Source organism: Mustelus asterias, chromosome 9, assembly GCF_964213995.1.
Source record: "Mustelus asterias chromosome 9, sMusAst1.hap1.1, whole genome shotgun sequence".
In the NCBI taxonomy this organism is placed as follows: Eukaryota; Metazoa; Chordata; class Chondrichthyes; order Carcharhiniformes; family Triakidae; genus Mustelus; species Mustelus asterias.
In genome coordinates this window covers 78,898,277-78,917,438 of record NC_135809.1, presented here as the reverse complement: position 1 = coordinate 78,917,438, position 19,162 = coordinate 78,898,277, and the positions used below count along the sequence as shown (strand labels likewise).

The 19,162-nt window shown below is 42.5% G+C and overlaps 1 protein-coding gene across 5 annotated transcripts in view; it reads left to right on the top strand.

Annotated features, from left to right (window-relative positions):
• Positions 1–536: 536 nt before the first annotated feature.
• The window catches only part of prdm11 (PR domain containing 11), a 176,216-nt gene continuing 157,590 nt past the window's right edge, over positions 537–19,162 (top strand). For 4 of the 5 annotated variants that reach the window (XM_078220400.1, XM_078220398.1, XM_078220395.1 and 1 more), the window contains exon 1: positions 1,017–1,309. The gene's annotated coding sequence lies outside the window, so the exon portion shown is untranslated. Of the gene's footprint in view, positions 750–925; positions 1,310–19,162 lie in introns of those variants that run through there. The other variant, XM_078220397.1, reaches the window with a different exon arrangement.

The following is a 19,162-nucleotide window of genomic DNA, read 5'->3' as shown; positions in this document are numbered from 1 at the left end:
TGACTGTTGGCAGGAGGGCAGAAGTGACAATTCAGGTGGGGCGGGTGACCATTGATGGGGGGGAACAGCAGGTGACCAGTGGCGTGGGGGCATGATTGTTTGTGCAGGAGCAAGTGAGTGCTGTCATGGGGTGAGTGACCATTGGCATGGGACAGGCTGAGTGACCATTGGGGCAGGGGTAGCGAGTATCAACTGACGTAGTGGTGGGGGAAGGTGGCGGGTGACAGTTGGCCTGGGAGCGAGTGGCCACAGATGCACGGGGACTGGGGGTGAGTGACCATTGGCGCATGGGGGTGGAGGGGTGCGAATGACCATTGGCACGTGAGTAGACGGGGATGATGAGTGACCATTGGCCACATGGGGGTGGGGATGGTGAGTGACCGTTGGCCACATGGGGGTGGGGATGGTGAGTGACCGTTGGCCACGCAGGGGCGGGGGTGGTGAGTGACCGTTGGCCGCGCGGGGGCGGGGGTGGTGAGTGACCGTTGGCCGCGCGGGGGCGGGGGTGGTGAGTGACCGTTGGCCGCGCGGGGGCGGGGGTGGTGAGTGACCGTTGGCCGCGCGGGGGCGGGGGTGGTGAGTGACCGTTGGCCGCGCGGGGGATCCGGCTCCCCGGGAAGCTGCTTCTGATTCTTTTTCTGGGACGTGGAGCCTCTCGGCGGGCAGCTGCAGCCAGTCGGTCGCCACCTGCAATAAAATCTCGGGTCCCTGTTCACAAATTAAAGCAGCACGCCCTATGCCAGTGCTGGGTAATTTAATAAGATATTTACATGTACAAACCGAAAAAAATCCAACATTTTCCTCACACTTCGCGTCGATGAATTCAAACAAAATTTCAAAAGACCATCTTTTTAAAGCACCCTCTGATTTACTGTTCTGCACGATCCGTCAGGTAAACAAACTGTATTTTTCCCCCCCATTGCAGGTAGCCTTTCTCCACTCAATAACCCACCGCTAAACTTTCCGTGTGCCATTCGCGCCGATCAGAGGTTGTCTGAGGGTCTCGACTCCTTTCTTCCGCTTCAACTTTTACATGTCATTTCCTGCAACATGGTGGTCAAGGCAAAGAGACGAGCCAGACTCCCAAAAAATATGTATTCCCAACACCAGCAAACAACTTCTTCCTCGCCTCTCTGACTAGTGAATGCTGCAGCACCATCGGCAGCCAAAGGGAGTCACCTCGACTGACGCCTACACAAAGCAAACCTTCCTGGCTCAGTGCGGACGACCATTTACAAACAACATATATTTATATAAAAGTGGAGAGGATTTAAAAACAAAACGACCATCAATATTATTTTCTGCAGGGGTAAGTGAGCTGCACTAGCTAAGGTGGCAAATTTGCACCAAAAAAATGGCTCGCTGGAAGATCGCCGGGCCTGCCATAATAATAAGCAAGTGCGATTTAATAGGACGGGCTTTATTAAACAAACAAGTAAAAGGTAAAGGGGTGGCGAGTGAATTGAAACGTTGCGGTCTTGCTTTTTATTTATTTTCTTGTTGGGAACCCCGGTTGATTACTTGCCGAGATGGTGGATTATTTTATTTTGAGACAGGATCACATTTAATCAATGGCCGTGGATCGTTGCCCACCGGGGGGGGGGGGGGGGCTGTGGGGGGGGGGAATAATCAGCGCTCAACCAAACCTGAGGATGGGGGGGGGGGAGCTGTGTAATTGACGGCCGGACCGGCCAATGGGGAGAGGAGCTGGATGAGCCTGTTTGAAAATGGACGGCGGGTGACGTCACAGCGGCAGAAAAAGGCGGGGCTTGTATCAGGTCAATCTTAATGACATCATGAGTTTGGATTTTGGGCAATGTTTTTAAATCCTGACTTGTAGAGTTTGGGTGTGGTGGCTTGGGGTGTTTGGTTGTGGACTTGTGGCTAAACATGGTTGGGGGGGGGTTGGTTATGGACTTGTGGCTAAACATGGTTTGGGGGTTGGTTATGGACTTGTGGCTAAACATGGTTGGGGCACCACCTTTACATCCAGCTGTTGAAAGAGTTTGAGTCTTCACAATTGTTACCGCGTAGAAGGAGGCCATTTGGTCCCCTCGTTTCTGCACCTACTCTCCAAATGAGTATTATCAACAGTGTCATTCCCCTGCCTTTTCTGCTGTTTCTACTCAATGAATGTTGTCTCACAGATCACGGATCCAGGTTCGATTCTGGCCTTGGGTGACTGTGTGGAGTTTGCACATTCTCCTTGTCTGTGTGGACTTCCTCCCACAATCCAAAGGTGTGAGGGAGAGGTGGATTGGCCATGCTAAATTACCCTTTAGTGTTCAAAAGATGTGTAGGTTAGATGGATTAGCCATGATAAATGCGTGGGGTTACGGAGGTTGGGGGGGAGGAATTGTGCAGGGGTGGGTACGATGCTCTTTCGGAGAGATGGTGCAGACTCGATGGGGTGAATGGCATCCTGCGGCGGGGGCGGGGGGTGTGCGATTCTATGTATATGGAATCACCTAATGCCCTCTTGAATGCTTTGCTTGAAGCTGCATCCACCATGCTGCCAGGCAGTGGAGTACAGATTCAAAGCACTCACTGTGTGAAAACGCTTTTCTCACATCACATTTGCTTCTTTTTGTAAATCACTTTAAATCTGTACCCCCTTGTTCTTGATCCTATTACAACCAGGAACAGTTTCTCCCTAATTACTCTGTTATGATTTTTATCAATTTCTTCTTAGCCTTCTCTTTAAGGAGAACAGTCCCAACACCCCCAATCTACCTCTTCTGCATTTGCTCTAATGAATTCACATCCTTTCCATTGTGTGAACTCAGTACTCCAGCTGAGGTCTAACTAATGTATAAGTTCAGCATAACCTCTTTGCTCTTGTATTCTATGACCCTATTAATAAATATTTGCTGAAAACCTCAGTCCTCGTCACTGCTGGGATTATCTGATGCTGCTGAATATGAATGGAATTTTGGCTGGAACGCCAAATTCTCTGTTCTCACTTGCAGTGGGGCGGCCATGGGTGAGATCAGAGAATCTCGTCCACTGTTCTCTCTTTATTAACTGCTCTCTTCATCTGTCCTGCTACCTTCAATGATCTATGGACATATACACCCTAATTGCTCTGCTCCCGCCCCCATTAAGAGTTGTATCCTTTATTTTATATTGTCTGTCCATGTTCTTCCGACTAAAATGCATCACCCCACACTTCTCTGCCTTGAATTTCATCTGCCATTCATCTGCCTACTTCTCCAGCTTGTTTTATGTCCTTTTGAAGTGCTACACTGTCCTCCTTACAGTTTACAATGCTTCCAAGTTTTGTGTCATCCACAAACTTTGAAATTGTCCCCTGCACATCAAGATCTAGATCATTAATATATATCAGGAAAAGCAAGGGTCCCAATACTAACCCCTGAGGAACTCCACTACAAACCTTCCTCCAACCTGAAAAATATCCATTGACCATTATTGTGTCTTTCCTATTACACAGCCAACGTTGCTACTGTCCCTTTTATTCCATGGGCTATAATCTTTCTCGTAAGTCTGTGTGTGGCACTGTATCAAAAGCTTTTTGAAAGTCCATGTACACCACATCAACAACATTACCCTCATCAATCCTTTCTGTTACCTCTTCAAAAAACTTCAGTAATGCGGGGGCTGGATAGGGTGGAGGCGGAGAGATTCTTTCCACTTAGTAAGGAAGTTAAAACTAGAGGACACAGCCTCAAAATAAAGGGGGGTCGGTTTAGGACAGAGTTGAGGAGGAACTTCTTCTCCCAGAGGGTGGTGAATCTCTGGAATTCTCTGCCCACTGAGGTGGTGGAGGCTACCTCGCTGAATATGTTTAAAGCGCGGATGGATGGATTCCTGATCGGTAAGGGAATTCAGGGTTATGGGGATCAGGCGGGTAAGTGGTACTGATCCACGTCAGATCAGCCATGATCTTATTGAATGGCGGGGCAGGCTCGAGGGGCTAGATGGCCTACTCCTGCTCCTATTTCTTATGTTCTTATGTAAGTTGGTTAAACATAATTTCCCCTTAGAAATTCATGTTGGCTCTTCCTAATCAACCCCCATTTTTCCATGTGACTCCTAATTCAATACTGAATAATTCTTTCTAGAAGCTTCCCCGACACTAAAGTTAAACTAATTGGTCTGTCATTGATGGGCTTATCCTGACAACCTTCTTTGAACAAGGCATAATGTTTGCAATTCTCCAGTCCTCTGGCATTTCCTCTGAGTCTAGAGTAGACTGAAAGAAAGATTATAACTGGTGCCCTTGCAATTTCCACTTTCACTTCCTTCAATATCCTTGAATGTATCTCATCTGGTTTTGCCTTGTCAACAAGTACCAACAGTCTACCTGATACTTCCTCCTTCTCAATTTTGAATCCTTCCTAACTCACAAACCACAATCAGTAAGCATAGGCAACAACACCTCCTCCACGATCATCCTCAATACCGGTGCCCCAGGCTGTGTTCTCAACCCCCTACTATATTCCTTATACAGCTATGACTGTGTGGCCAAATTCCCCTCCCAATTTGATTTTCAAGTTTGCTGACGACACAACCGTCATGGGTTGAATCTCAAACAATGCCAAGACAGAGTACAGGAATGAGATAGAGAATTTAGTGAACTGGTGCGGCTAAAATAATCTCTCCCTCAATGTCAATAAAACGAAGGAGATTGTCATCAACTTCAGGAAGCGTAAAGGAGAACATGCCCCTGTCTACATCAACGGGGATGACGTAGAAAGGGTCGAGAGCTTCATGTTTTTAGGTGTCCAGATCACCAACAACCTGTCCTGGTCCCCCCATGCTGACACTATAGTTAAGAAAGCCCACCAACGCCTCTACTTTCTGAGAAAACTAAGGAAATTTGGCATGTCAGCTACGACTCTCACCAACCTTTACAGATGCACCATAGAAAGCATTCTTTCTGGTTGTGTTACAGCTTGGTATGGCTCCTGCTGTGCCCAAGACTGCAAGGAACTACAAAAGGTCATGAATATAGCCCAATCCATCACGCAAACCATCCTCCCATTGATTGACTCTGTCTATACTTCCTGCTGCCTCGGCAAAGCAGCCAGTATATTTAAGGACCCCACGCACCCTGTACATTCTCTCTTCCACCTTCTTCCGTCGGGAAAAAGATACAAAAGTCTGAGGTCATGTACCAACCGACTCAAGAACAGCTTCTTCCCTGCTGCTGTCAGACTTTTGAATGGACTTACCTTGCATTAAGTTGATCTTTCTCTACACCCTAGCTATCACTATAACACTACATTCTCCACTCTCTTGTTTCCTTCTCTATGAGCGGTATGCTTTGTATAGTGCGCTAGAAACAATACTTTTCACTGAATGTTAATACATGTGACAATAATAAATCAAATCAAATCAAAATGTCAGTTGAGGGATCTGAGTGGTCCGGACACCAGGGGCAATTCCCCTACTCTACTTAAAAATAGTGCTGTAGGACCTTTTGCCTACCTGGGTTTGACTTCTCATCCAAGAGGCATCATCCCTGAGAATGCAACACTCCTTCAGTACTGCAAGGCATGTCAGCTTTGAATTTTGTGCTGAAGTCTCTGAGTGGGACATAACTCAGAACCTTGTGACTCAGTGGCAAGACTGCTATCGCCTGAGCCACAACTGATACACTAGAGCCACAACTCTTTGAATTACGATGTTTCTTCTTGTTTCAGACCTAAATGTCCAAGCCTTATTCTGAGACAGTGACCCCTAGTTCCAGTCAGGGAAACATTCTCCTAGTATTTGCCCTATTAGGCCTTTCACACTTCTAAATTCTAGGAAATATATATGTTTGGCACTCAATCGCTTCTTACAGGACAGTCCTTGATCTTAAGAATCAGTCTGGTGAACCTTTATTGCACTCCCTCTAAGGCAAATATATTTTTAGGTAAGGAAACTAAAACAGCAGACAGTAACCCAGGTGTGGTCTCTCAAATGCCCTATACAATTGTGGTAGGACTTGCACTTTTCCATGGCAATCATTTTGAAATAAGGGCCAGCACCATTTACTTTATTAATTGCTTGCCTACATGTTAACTTTCTGTGATTCATTAGAAAAGATATCCAGTTTCCCTTCAATACTGACATTTATCAGTCTTTCACCATTTAAAAAGTATTTTTCTTTTGAATAGGGATGACTTTACACTCCCCCCCCCCCCCCCCCATTGCATTCAACTTCTGTGTTCTTGTCCACTTACTTAACTTGTCTCTTTGTGTCCTTCTCAGCATTTATTTTTCCACCTACCATTGTATCATCAATATTTATGTATACTTTACACTCGATTCCCTCATCTGAGCCATTGACATATAAATAACTGAAGCCCAAGCATTGATCCTTGCATTACCCAGTGAGTTACAGCCTGACAGCATGACCCATTTAATCTTTTCCTCTGTTTTCTGTTCTTTAATCAATCCTCAATCCATAGTAATATTACCCCCAATCCCATGAACCTTCATTTTGAATAATAACCTCTTGCAAGGCTTTTTGAAAATCCAAATACACCATATCCACTGGCTTCTCCTTACCCATCCGAATAGTTATATCTTTAGGTAATTTTAATACATTTGTCAAATACTATTTCTGTTTCATAAACTCAGATTGACTGTGTTTAATAATAGTATGATTTTCTAAGTGTCCTTTGAGCAGATCAATAAAAATACATTCTAGCATTTTCTCTATTACCCATGTGAAGCTTACCAGCCTATAGTTAAGTGTTTTGTTCTGAAAGATTTTATGTATTCTAAAAGAAACAAAGCCTTATTTTGGCAGCTTTTCTGAATGTGCAGTTATGATAGGCTAACAGAGAATTTGGGAATTCTAACAGAAATTTGCAGCCTAAAGCAAATAGTTTTAATTTAAATTAAAAATAACTTGCAGTAGGTTTGTATTATAATTTTGTAGCTTTCTTTTAAAGGAAAGTTATGGGAACCGGAGTAGGCAATTTAGTCTCTCCAGACTGTTCCACCTCTCAACTAGATATTGAATGATTTGTGTCTCATCTCCATTTACCCACTTTAGCCCTTGAATGCCATTTTCCACCCTATATAAACTTACAGTCCTGGTGCCTGAGGTGGCACGGTAGCACAGTGGTTAGCACTGCAGCTTCACAGCGCCAGGGACCCAGGTTCGATTCCCGCTTGAGTCACTATCTGTGTGGAGTTTGCATGTTCTCCCCGTGTCTGCGTGGGTTTCGTCGGGTGCTCCGGTTTCCTCCCACAGTCTGAAAGACGTGCTGTTTAGGTGCATTGACCCAAACAGGTGCCGGACTGTGGCGACTAGGGGAATTTCACATTAACTTCATTGCAGTGTTAATGTAAGCCTTACTTGTGACTAATAAATATACTTTTACTTTTGTATTGTAACTTGGACCAAGTACTTTTCATCCAATGCCTTGATTTTAAAATTCTCATCTTTGTTTTCAAATCTTTGTTTTTGAATCTCTCCCTGACCTCACTCCTCATCTCTGTAACCCACTTAAATCCGACAAACCTCTGAGATAGCAATTCTGGCATATTACACATCTTAGAGTTTAATTGCTGCATCATTGGCAACTGTGCCTTTAACTACCGAGGACCTGAGCTCCATGATTTCCTCCCTAAACCTCTCCACAAATGTCCCTTCTAAGCTGTACAGCTACCCAAAAGCTCCTGGCAAGCTATACACAAGTTGACCCCTTTAAATTAGCACGTGTGCGCGATCATTTAAAAAAACAATTGAAGGGGCTGTGTACTTAAATAAGTTGCTGTGCATTCCAAAAAAAATGGAAGGAATGTTGCTGTCAACCTCTTGTCATCTCTTTTCTGTTTGAAAACCCTCACTGAAACCTACCTCTTTGACGAGGTTTTGATCATTTGTCCTAAAACCTTGGTTAGGTCACACTTGGATTACTATGTTCTGATTGCTAAATTCTAAAAACAATAGAGAGGGATTGGATAATGTCCAAATAAACATTTACAGGATGGTACCAGAACTGCATGATTATAGCTATCAGAAAAGGTTAAACAGGTTGGCTCTCTTTTCTCTTGAAAGCCGGAGGATGACTTAATAGAGTTTTTGATTTTGATGGAGCAGACACAGAGATGTTTCTGCTTGTGGGGAAGAGCAAAACCACGAATATAGGATAGTTACTGTGAAATTAAATAGGAAATTCAGAAGAAACTTCTTCACCCAGAGAGTGGTGAAAATGTGGAGTTTATTGCCACAGGGAATAGATGAGTCGAATAATACAGATGCATTTAAGGAAAAACTGGATAAATACACGAGGGCAAAGAGAATAGAGCATTATACTGATATAGTTAGCTGGGAGAATGCTTAAGTGAAGTATAAATGCTGGTGCAGACTGGTTGAACCAAACAGCCTGTTTCAGTGCTGTATATTCTAGTTAATTTTATATAACGTTTCCTGTGTTGCTTGGTATCAAAGTTTGTTTGATGATATTCCTATGAGGTGTTTTGGAATGTTTTACTATGTTAAATATGTAAATAGTTAATGATATCCATAGATAATTTAAAACATATCTGTCTCTCTCAGTTCTGAAAATTTCAAATAATCCAGCACCCACAGTCGTTGGGTGAGAATTCTACAATTCTTGTGTGAAACAGTGCTTCCTCATTTCACTCCTGAATGACCAAATTTTAAGATTACACTTCCTTCTTCTGGATTCCCCCACTAGAGGAAATGCCTTCCTCTGTCGTGACACTACCCTTTTAATATTTTAGATATCCCTTGACCTTCTAATCTTTTTTGAGTTATTCTTTGTATCTTTTAGTGATTTGTGTACCTAGAAACCAAAATCCCTTTGCCATTTCACAATTTCTAGTTTCTCACCGTTAAGAAAATATTCAAATTTGTCTTTCTTAGATCCATAGTGAATAACCTACTTCACACTTTTCATGTTGAGCTTCATTTGTCAGTTTTTCCAAGTTTCTCTTAACCTGTCCATGTTCCTCTGGGACCTCCTGATCCCAACTTTACAATTTACTGTGCCTGCTAATTTAATGTCCTCTGTAAATTTGGGCATATAACTAGCTCTCTCTTCATCAAAGTTATTGATATATACTAATCTCTCCAGTCCGGCAATCTATTGTTTGGAAACACCAGTTGTCCAGGAATTTTGTGAGCAGACCGTTAACATAATTGGTATCATTTTAGTACAATAATTTGGGAGTATGGAAGGTGCAGTATTTGGTAAGTAAACAATTTTTATTGCTGGTTTATGTTTTAGCACCCTGTTTATGTTTCAGGTAAATATTTATATCTATATTTTTTTCCAGTTCTTATGGTTAGGTGTTGCAATGTAATTCTATAATCCAGAAATGACTTGGTGCCAAGTCTGGACCTGAGATGTTCATAGAATCATAGAAACCCTGCAGTGCATCAGGCCTGCACCAACTCTCCATCAGAGCACCTTACCCAGGCCCTATCCCTGTAACCCCACATATTTACCCCACTAATCCCCCTAACTTACATATTTTATGACACTAAGGGACAATTTAGCACGGCCGATCAATCTAACCCAAACATCTTTGGACTGTGGGAGGAAACCCACGCAGACATGGGGAGAATGTACAAACTCCACAAAGACAGTGACCTGAGGCCGGAATTGAACCCGGGTCCCTGGTGCTGTGAGGCAGCAGTGCTAACCACTGTGCCATTGCGCTGCCCTTTAAATTTCACCATCTGCTGTGGTGGGATTTGAACCCAGGTCCCCAGAGCATTACCCAGGGTCTTTGGATTACTACTTCAGTGACAACACCACTAGGCCACTGCCTCCCCACAGGTTACAATGTATATGCTGAAAGATTCAGTGCCCAGAGGCTATCCCTAAGGAACACCACTGTTGGATCCTACCACCAGAGTACATTCCCATTACCCCTATTTTCTGTTTCTTACCTCTGAATACCAGGTATCAGTCCATGTCATAAGGTAACCGCCAATTTCATATGCTCTAATTTTTGCTCACCTCTCGTGTCAACTGTCTCTTGTATTCTCTTGTATTCATTCCTTTACTAAAAAATGAAAGGGAACAAAAACTTGTTGCTCTGAAGAAATTTGTCTAAGGCAGCATGGTGGCATAGTGGTTAGCACTGCTGCCTCACAGTGCCAGGGATCTGTGTTCACTTCCAGTCTTGGATGACTGTCCGTGTGGAGTTTACACGTTCTGCCCACATCTGCATCGGTTTCTTTCCACAGTCCAAAGACATTCTAAGTGAGATTAGCTTCTGTCATTATTTTTTTAAAAAGCATATGTCATTTAATACTATCAACGATATTTTCAAAACAACTGAAACATTGATAGCACAACGGTGCTATCATTAACAGTTAAATATAGGCAAGAAAACCAGAAATGTAACACTAAGCAAAAGTGCAAGTAGCATATCCTCACATTACCCATGAAAATACATGTTGGGGATGAGGAGGTTAGATTTTCAATCTGGAGTCCAGAACCCAACACTAGCATCATATCTGGAGCCTGTCCCGCGCCATGTCAGCATCAGTGATGCAATGTGATTGTTAAATTCCAAGGCCCTAACTGGGATGGAGGTGAGTTTGGAACCTTAAAAGGCAGAAGCAACCATGACTGGGCTTCCCGTCGCCTGCGGAATTGGAGCAGGCTGGAGGGAAGAGTGGCAGTAGCCTCACGACCAAAACAAATTCCCAAATGCTCATTCATCAGGTACTTAATCTGCTCTGCTCACATGATGGCAACTTTGCATGTGCACCTTCATTTGACTATCCTTTTTGTTTACATGATTTTAAATCAACAGACACAATCTATATGTCTTCCTGCTGTTCTCCCACAGTTGTGTACTAACATATTCCCGACTGTTCTCTTTTTGTTTTTACCTTTGAAAATTTAATTCTGTCCCTCTCCAGCCCATTAACAATGTTAATAAGAGTAAGTTATTTGGAAGCACGTGGGTTTCTGGCTCCCTCTTCCATCCCCACAGCCATCCTCTCTTTAAAAGCTGCAGCGTGTCATGGAGGTGTCAGAAGATTGTCATAGCATCTAAGAGAGCTATTTTCAAAGCGTGTCCTAACCTAGCTTCATCTCCACTGGTGAATGAAATCCAGCTTGGGTTTGTATATGGAAGTGTAGAAAAGACAACTAGACGATATTGTACCCGTTTATTTTTGTTCTGTGGGCTTTGATAACTGGGCCAGCATTTATTGCCCATCCCTAATTGCCTTTGAACTGAGTGACTTCCTAAGCCATTTCTGAGAGCAGTTAAGAGTCAACCACATTGCTGTTGGTCTGGAGTTGTATGTAGGCCAGACTAGGTAAGGATAGCTGATGTCCTTTCCTAAAGGACATTTGTGAATCAGATAGGCTTTTATGACAATAATGGTTTTATGGTCATCATTAGAAATGACATTTAATTCCAGATATTTTATTGAATTCAAATTTCACCATTTGCTGTGGCAGGATTTAAACCCAGGTAGGATTTAAACCCAGGTCCCCAGAGTATTACTCTGGATACCTGGATTACAAGTCCATGACAATACCACAACACCATCACCTCCCCTGCACATATTTAAATATTGTGCAGTACTTAAGTTAAACAATTAAATAGAACTTGCTTCCTAATCCTCTCTGCTGTGGTACCTCTCTCCTCCCTTAAGACCTATCACTTTGACCTTTTGGTCACTTGTTCTAATATTGTCTTATTATAAGTCAGTGTCAGATTTTGTCTGTTAACAGTATTGTGAAATGCCTTTTGATGATTTGTTATGTATAGAGGCACTATATATAGGCCACAGTTGAAGTATACTGTAGTATTGTGCACCTCACTGTAGAAAGTATATATGTGTAATGAAAAAGGAGATATAGATTCACTAAGAAATTGCTCAGACTGAAGGGTTAAGCTAATGAAAAAGAAATTCAGGCTTTTTCACTGGAGCAGGGAAGGTTGATAGAAGTATTTAAATTATAAAGGGATATGTTAAATAGAAGTGTAATAGTTTACATTAGTCAACAAGGCAGTAATTAGAGGGCGCAATCCTAAAATGATCAGAACATGAATTAAAAGAACAGCTATAAACATTTTTTCAGAATAGATAGCTATAATGTGGAATTTTCTGTTACATACCAATATTGAAGCAGTATCATTAAATATTTTCAAAAGGATATCAAGTTTTACTCAAAAAAGATGGATGTCAAAAGTGAGCAGAATAGTAAGATTAGATTTAAATTCTCATGGGTGGAGAATGATTGAATTGATGGGCTGTGTGCTTATTTGTGCACTGTATTGTTTATGATTCTGTTTTCTTCTTCCCCTCCAACAAGTTTTCTTCCCCATATTTCTGAAGACATTGATTTGTGGTGGAGTACAGTTCTACTTGAGCCAGCAGTTTTCCAAATGGCTGCCATAGTTTAGTAAGAGTTTTAACAACACCAGGTTAAAGTCCAACAGGTTTATTTGGTAGCAAATACCATTAGCTTTCGGAGCGCTGCTCCTTCGTCAGATGGAGTGGAAATCTGCTCTCAAACAGGGCACAGAGACACAAAATTAAGTTACAGACTACTGATTAGAATGCAAATCTCTACAGCCAACCAGGTCTTAAAGATACAGACAATGTGAGTGGAGGGAGCATTAAGCACAGGTTAAAGAGATGTGTATTGTCTCCAGACAGGACAGCCAGTGAGATTCTGCAAGTCCAGGAGGCAAGCTGTGGGGGTTACTGATAGTGTGACATAAACCCAACATCACGGTTTAGGCCGTCCTCATGTGTGCGGAACTTGGCTATCAGTTTCTGCTCAGTGACTCTGCGCTGTCGTGTGTCGTGAAGGCCGTCTTGGAGAACGTTTACCCGAAGATCAGAGGCTGAATGCCCGTGATCTTCGGGTAAGCGTTCTCCAAGGCGGCCTTCATGACACACGACAGCGCAGAGTCGCTGAGCAGAAACTGATAGCCAAGTTCCGAACAGATGAGGACGGCCTAAACCGGGATGTTGGGTTTATGTCACACTATCAGTAACCCCCACAGTTTGCCTCCTGGACTTGCAGAATCTCACTGGCTGTCCTGTCTGGAGACAATACACATCTCTTTAACCTGTGCTTAAATGCTCCCTCCACTCACATTGTCTGTATCTTTAAGACCTGGTTGGCTGTAGAGATTCGCATTCTAATCAGTATTCTGTAACTTGATTTTGTGTCTCTGTGCCCTGTTTGAGAGCAGATTTCCACTCCATCTGACGAAGGAGCAGCGCTCCGAAGGCTAATGGTATTTGCTACCAAATAAACCTGTTGGACTTTAACCTGGTGTTGTTAAAACTCTTACTGTGTTTACCCCAGTCCAACGCCGGCATCGCCACATCATGCCATAGTTGACACAGAGTATCAGAAGGCAGTTTTTGTATGAGTAACATCCAAGTTCAGAACCTTATGCTGCTCAGGCTAATTATGATGTCCTAACTATTGCTCTAACAAGTATGAGAGATTGTCCATTAGGCAATTTGTGAGATAGGATAGCGTGTCTGCTAAAATTATTGATGTTGCATCTGTTTTTTTGAAATGAGATGTAAAGAATAAGTTAAGCCAGTGCCAGCTTGACTCTTACCTGATTTTTAATACAGTTTTTAATTATGCTCTTTTTTTCTCAAGCTTTAACCTCCTTCCCTCCTAAGGAGTTGGAGAGGAGGGTGTGCTTCTAGGGGTGAGCTGACCACTGTCAAGGGAAGCCTCATAGGAGTTCCCATGCTGTTCATTCCAGTTGGTGTGTAGCTGTGGGAAAGAAGAACAAAAGATTGGTGTTGCATTTTCATTTGCCAGTCATTATCACCTTCCTATTCATTGCATGATGTGGAAAAAAGCAATTTGAGCTGCATGAGTACCCTGCCACTTAAATGTGTTTTGCCACCCTGCAATCCTGATTGGAAAGAGGCTTTCAGCTTGCAGTCAGTTGAATACATGCAGTTTGCAGTCTCTAATGCTCCCTTCCCACCCCCTTACAATCATCCTTGGGTAAGTCCTGCCTAGAGATAAAAGTTAGAGGCATTGAAATTCACTTTTATTGCATCCAATAAAGCTCTATCCATCAATGTAGCTTTAGGTCCTGACTATGTGCAATGTCAGCTGCTGCCTGAGACTGCTCCATGATATTAATATTGCATTACTCTATTATGAAATATCTTGCTCTGTGGGGAGAATACAAAGAATGCAACACTGGTTGCTGAGATTGAAATACTTCTTTACAGGCTTTGGAATCTTTTCTTTGGTCACTGCCAATGTCTCCCAAGACATCTCAGATTGATGACTTACATGACTGTGTGCTCTGCCTTGAACAAACCAATAGTAAACTATCTAACCTTCCTTTACTCTGCAATAACTGAAGGAAGGACAATTAATTATCTAGTGTTTTGGAAAAAACACTAAAGTAGGTTTTAGTATGTTTAATAAGATAATTTTAAATTGAAGCACTCAGAATGCTTACCTTGTCTTTCTCGTTAGATTGCTGTATTTCCTATATCGATCTCCTGTTTGTGGCATTGTCAACATGGTGCTCAGGATCTTTGTTATCTCTATGCATGCCACCTGACTTAATTTCCATAAATAAAAAATGTTATTGCATCTGAAAAAATTAGATTCCCATAAACATGGCAAATACTTGACAGAGACCTTGGACAAAAATCCAAAATGTACTTAAATCAGTGTGCAATTAGAAGCAAACATAATCCTGCTACTAATGTTCTCCAATAAGAATATGCACCACATAGAGATCTCCCTGCTGTAGATAATTTTCAGTATTACTCCTTGCAAAAAAATGATACAGTTTTGCAGAGGAACCCTGTAACTATTACAATTTATGTCAAATGAACTGATGAAAGGCAAAAATACTTGTGACACTGTGACAATATTTACCTTTAAGAAATGTATTTGTCATGTTTTTTTGTGCATGATTTATTTTATTATGAGAGCTGTTCTGTCTGAACAGCAGCACTGTGTTGTTGCTGCAGCAGTATAATTGATTTTAATTGCTACAATGTTTGTTTTGATCTGAACTAATGCAGGGTTCTGTTGTTTTGTGCTTTCCCTTGGTATATTGCAGATGAGGCTTAATTACGTTGATTGCCAGGTACGGTCATATGACTGGTTGCAGCTAGGCTTATAAATAGAACTCAAGGCAGTCTGCTTTTTGGTATCTTTAGAGAAAGTTTACTTTCTCTGTACCTTTTGCTCTCTCTGAAGTGGAAACTGGAATCTGCTCAGAAATAAGCCTCTTTCTCTCTGAAATTCGGCTGTTTGGGGGTGGAAGTTGTTGCATGAGAATTAGAAGACAAGTGTCTGTCTTGATCACTCTCCAGAGGTGTTAACAGGCCAGAAACTGAGTAGTCATGTAAGCATATTTGGTTTTCTATGTTAATTGGTTCTAAAGAAGAGATTTTTGTCTATGGGGGATACTGCTAAATTGGAACAATAGATATAGCTAGCTTTAAAGAATTATGTTTTGTCATGTTAAGTCTTTTAATTAGGAAAAATGCTAATTATTTTTGTTGTATTCTAACTATATTGGTAAATTTTGTTTTTAGGAAAGCTTCTTAGTGGGTCACTGGGATCATACCTTGAGTGAACTACCTTATGCTCACCCTAATGCCAAAATCAAATGTAAAAGTTAGGGTATAGGCTAACTTCATAAAGTACCTTGGAGTTTCTTGTCTGGTCCTTAACAACACATCTATGTGTAAATATGTAACTACCATAGTAGTTACTACTCAAACACATTCCACTGTTTTGAGAGAAGATTTGTTTTTCACTAGATATATTAATGGAAAGATTCTAGTACAGTGGTCTCCAAACTTTATAAGCACAAGATCACTTTTGACATCAAAATGCAGCATAAGATCTACTCTCTCAAAATTCGAATTTACAAAACCTCCCCCGAAATGTACTTGTGCATAACACTCACCTCTTAGCTAGTATGCAAGCACAGGTGTCGCACTGTGAGTGCTCTGAAGTCTGGGTCATGGTTTGAGTAGCCAGTCTCATACAGTCTATCAGATGGTGAGACGAGTGTTATACTTGGACTTGATGATTTTCATCTGGGAAAAAGCCATCTCACAGAGGCATTTAGAACCAAAGTAGGCCTTCACCTTTAGTGCACACAGTGTCAGAAGGGAGTACCTCTCTCTGTTTACAAGTCCCCGAAAGTCTCTGTCGCTTGACCTGAAAGAAGCTTTCAGTTCTATATTATTTTGCACGGTGATTGTTTCCATGTCAAGGGCAACACAGTGATTAGCACTGCTGCCTCACAGCGCCAGGGACCCAGGTTCATTTCCGGCCTCGGGTCACTGTCTGTGTGGAGTTTGCACATTCTCTCCGTGGTCTGCGTCGGTTTCCTCCAGGTGCTCCGGTTTCCTCCCACATTCCAAAGATGTGCGGGTTAGGTTGATTGGCCATGCTAAATTGCCCCTTAGTGTCAGGGGGATTAGCAGGGTAACTACATGGTTATGGGGATAAGACCTGGATTGTTGTTAGTGCGTGCTCGATGGGCTGAATGGCCTCCTTTTGCATTGTAGGAATTCTATAAGTCCATTGCTGAAATTTTGCTGTCAGTTCTCCAATGTCCACTTGAAGAAAAGGATCTGAGACAATATAACGATTTGTTCCATTTGTCTAACTCCTGAAATTGTCTGTTGAATTCATTTTCCAATTTGTTCAGGTGGTCACAGAATTTGTTTGGATGGAATCCTTTCTAGTTGACATGTTGGTATTCACGGTGCACCATCACTTTACTAATACCAGTTTCTTGAATGGAACGTTTTTCTCAGTCACATACCTTTAAATTCCTCTCTTTCTTGTCATCTCTTTGAGTGGCAAAAGTGTGAGAAAGTCCTCCATTGTTGTTGCATCTTTGAATGGCGTGCAAACAAAAACAGTCAGCTGGGCTATATCTGCCTTCTGCAGTGAGAAACATTCACAGCCTGAGACACATCCTTGGACAACAATTCCACACTTATGGCTACTTTTAAAGCACAAAGTGGCATGCTTTTGATGGCTGTCATAATTTCATCTCTGTTTTAAAAATCTTTGAACAAGGTGTCGACAGCCTCCTTGATAGTTTCGCTATCGGTGAACATCTTCTTATACTTTGCCAGTAGATGGCTAATGCGAAAAGTTGCCTCTTTGCTGGCCTTGCCTTTAGCCACAGGTTTTGAAAATAGTGACTGTTGAACTTGCAACATTCCCTTTAATTCCCCAACTTTCTTTGTCTGAATGGCGCTATTTAAAGGGAATTTTTCTTGAAAATTTGCATGCATTGTTTTGTGATGTCATTCCAAATTATCTCTTTTACTCAAGGCTACTCTGTTGTCAAATGGTCTTGCCTTTGACATTCATGAAAATAAATTCACTGTCCCATTCCTGGTGGAAATGGGAGGTTTTTGCCCTCTTGGATGTTCCTGGTCTCTTGCTCATCATTTTGTCTTCACCCAACTTAGTCCTCGTTTTGATGCTTGTGATTCAGCAGTCACTGAGCTGATTTGCTTGTCATCACAAGAAACCTGAGTCTCACGCATTTTCGGCAGCCAATGACAGTCGATTTTTTGAGACGCCAGATTGACCTGTCGATTGCGATTCACTATTTGGAGACCACTGTTCTAGTACATGGAGTTAAATGGGTACAGTTGTTGGTTAGTACTGTAGCCTATTTGTTGGAGGATTGATAGATGGAAAAGCTTTTAATAAAAGTAATTTGTCTTTTCTTTTTACTTGTTCATGGGATATAGGCGTGTTACTTAAGTTTCATATAAAGTTACACGACTTGTTTAATAAATGTTGTTGAAGTTGCATTGGAATATTGTAAACTTCTGATTGGTATTTCAGTACAAATGCTCTCATATTTGTGTTCAGTCAGGAACCAACAGGGTCAAATTTGTACAAAATTGCACCTGTTGTAACAGCAACTAAAATGAAAGAACTTTTACCATGCAACAAGCTTAAATGTAAGGGGTTGAATGTAGAATTTACACTGTTGGTGCCTTATATTAACGTATTACAATATGGAATAACTTTAGCTTATTTGTATTTCAGAATTTGGTCTCTATTGTCGCCATCTAGATTAGTACCGTATTTTCTGGTGTTGAGTAATCCCCCTGAGTCTTGGTTATTAGATTCCACGTCCCTGCTCCCCATTTTTCAGTCTACAATTTTTTTGAAGATGCTGGGGACGATCTTAGCAAAACATTCGAAGTCCAGAATGAGCGTGAAAATGGGAGAGTTTCGGATCTGTTTTTTCAGCAAGGCCACCAGTCGAATCTTATGCACTCTGTGCAATAAAAAATCGTCTGATCTGATTCCTGCCATTGGTGGGAGTGGACAGAAAGACAGTTGAGGGCACCATTGCACATATGCAGGTCTCTGTGCTCTGAGAGCAGCAGAGACCTGTCAGTGCCTCTGCTGAAATAGCTGGCCACCGTGGCCCAGCTCCCCCCCCCCTCCCCCCCCCCACCCCACCGCGTGCACACGCACGCACACACCCGCCCAGAATGATCGCAGCCCCCCACCCCCTGCCTGGAGCAATTGTGACCCCCCCTCCCCCCACTGATCACTGTGCAGAGTTCACAGTAATCACCTCTCTCTCCGCACCCCCAGGCTGGCAGTGCCAGGGTGTCAGGCTGGCACTGCCCAAGGGGCATATCCCTTGTCCCCAACCTCCCTGGTGGGAGGGGTGTCTCAATGGCCTCTGGGTCTACCGGCAAGGGCATCACCTCTGGTCCCCATTGATGGGAGACCATACATGATCCTCGCTGGAGAGAACCTTTCCCGGTGTGTCCACACAGGCAAATGAGCCTGGACGATTCCGTCCTGGGCTCGCTAATTCCATTTAAATGAGCATTGAAATAAATTTAAATAATATATTTGTCCTTTCGTGCGCGAGGCTGAACGCGCTGGATATCTGGTGCTGGTAAGAATGAGAGAGTAGAAATCGTGCGCAAACCTGATTTCTTGGCTCTGTCATGATCTTACCGGCTCACCCCGCCCATTGGCCAACAGGGTGCTGTGGTAAGATTGCGCCTGTGTATTGTGCTAGAAACCTTTTGAGTACTTATTCAGGTTGCTGCTATTCTTTATGTGCAAGCTAAGACTATATGCCAGCATGCATCATAACTGAGCCTGATTCTGTCCCATTTGAGATCCAAATGCATATCCAACAGATTGGTGGCGGTGGT